The sequence below is a fragment of the Gigantopelta aegis genome, chromosome 5 (genome assembly GCF_016097555.1).
Source record: "Gigantopelta aegis isolate Gae_Host chromosome 5, Gae_host_genome, whole genome shotgun sequence".
NCBI classification, from domain to species: domain Eukaryota; kingdom Metazoa; phylum Mollusca; class Gastropoda; order Neomphalida; family Peltospiridae; genus Gigantopelta; species Gigantopelta aegis.
Genome location: NC_054703.1, coordinates 35,459,256 through 35,461,106, shown reverse-complemented (window position 1 = coordinate 35,461,106; position 1,851 = coordinate 35,459,256). Strand labels below are relative to the sequence as shown.

The 1,851-nt window shown below is 47.4% G+C and overlaps 1 protein-coding gene across 1 annotated transcript in view; it reads right to left on the bottom strand.

The window, feature by feature from the left end:
* Window positions 1–1,203, bottom strand: part of LOC121373118 — a 35,550-nt gene extending 34,347 nt beyond the window's left edge. The window contains exon 1 of the mRNA XM_041499568.1: window positions 1,173–1,203. The gene's annotated coding sequence lies outside the window, so the exon portion shown is untranslated. The remainder of the gene's footprint in view (window positions 1–1,172) is intronic.
* Window positions 1,204–1,851: the final 648 nt, after the last annotated feature.

Here is a 1,851-nt window from a genome sequence, read left to right as displayed (position 1 = left end):
AGGAGAGAAAAAGAGAAAGATGAGAGACGAGGAGACAGAGGGCAGAGAAGAGAGAAGGACGAGAGAAATCGACAAGAGCGAGAGAGCGAAGAGGAAGAGGAAAGAAAGAGAGCGAAGATAGAGAGACAGAGACACACGCAGGAGGCCAAAGGAAGGTCAACAGTTGGATGCAACTCAGATTAATGCGAGACAGGAGAGACAGGAAGAGGACAGAGACAGAGAGAGAGACAGAGAGAGACAGAGAGAGGCAGAGAGAAGGAGATGAAAGAAGAGACGAAAGGAGAGTGATTGAGATGTAATGAGGAAATGGAAGAGGGAAAGAAAAAGAAAGAGGGGGGGGAGAAGAAGTGAGGAGAGAGAGGAGGAGAGAAAGGAGCGAAGGGGGGAGAGAAAGCGATCGGGAGAAGAGAAAGGGAGAGAGAAGAGAGGAGAGAGGACAGCGAGGAGAGCAGCGAGAGATAGCGGAGAGAGACTGGAGAGAAGGGACAGAGAGAGGCGAGAGAGGGAGAGACAGAGGACGGCTGAGGCTGCCAATGGAAGAGAGGATAGGAATTTAATGCCACCTCAGCATTCATTTAACGAGAGAGAGAGGAAATGGGAGAGAGAGGGAGATAGAGAGGGAGAGAGAGAGGGAAAGGGAGAGAGAAACGTAATGAGGAATGGGGGGAGGAAAGAGAGAGACAGAGTAGAAAGGGACAGGGAAGGAAGAGAGGGGAAGAGAGAAGGAAGAGGAAGGAAGGGGGAGAGAGGAAAAGGGAGAGGGAGAGAGAGGGAAGAGGAAGGGGAAAGGAAGGGGAGAGAAGAGACGGGGGGGGGAGAGTGGAGAGGGGAGAGGGAGAAGAGGGAGGGGAAGAAACAACACAAGGAGAAGAAGGAGAGACAGAGACGAGAGGAGAGAGCGAGAAGAGAGAATAGAGAAACAGACAGAGGGAGAGAGAGGGAGGAGAGAGGAGAGAGAGAAGGAGAGAGAGGAGAGAGGAGGGAGAGGGGATAAACAAAAGTTGGAAGGAATATTTAAAGAAGGGGAAGGAAAACCCCCCCGCGCCCCCCCCCCCCGAAAGGGGGGAAAATCGTCGAAGGGGGGTCATATATTTGATATAACGTCACGTTTCTCTTCACAGCTTGGGAGGTTAAAAAGTTTCTCAAACTACAGAAGGGTGACCCCATCTCACCAATAGAAGCAACTTGCGATGAAAGAGCCAGATACAAGAAGAGGGGAGAGCATTAGACTGAGACGGAGAGTCTTCTGAAAATAAAGAGTATACTAGGGGTATGAAAACACACACGAAAAGAATTGTAGGAGAAGGTTAAAACTGTAAGTGATTTAAGGTGAGTTTTACAACTGGGGGGGAGGAACTAAGAGGATAGGAGCCGTACCACAAAACAATATTACGGTAATCGTAAGGGATAGATTTAAGTGACTAATAGATTATTTGCAAAGAAGTGCGAATTAGTTAAAATAATAAATTGGTTATCGACTTTGAGGAACATCTTAAATGTATTCATGGGGGGACAGAAATGGAGTAACTTTGTCAGTTTGAAAATGGGAAAGCGAAAATTGCCGAATGCATAAGTACATGATAGTTATCTCCCGTATTTCGTGTGAAGGGTCGTAGGCGGGGGGAAGGAAAGGGAACGCCGAGTTTCATGAAAGGGGGGAGGTATTCTTGCATGAGGTAGTCGTATGGTAAGATTTTCTTGAGCTTTGTTTGTTTTTACCCAGGCAGACGATGGGGAACAATCGCTTAAAAGATATCAAGAAATTCACGGAGGCGTGAAAGGTTTTGAAAGGCGCCTACAGGAGTCAGGGAGACCAAGTTTTAATAACGTACATTATGATCTTTATAAAGA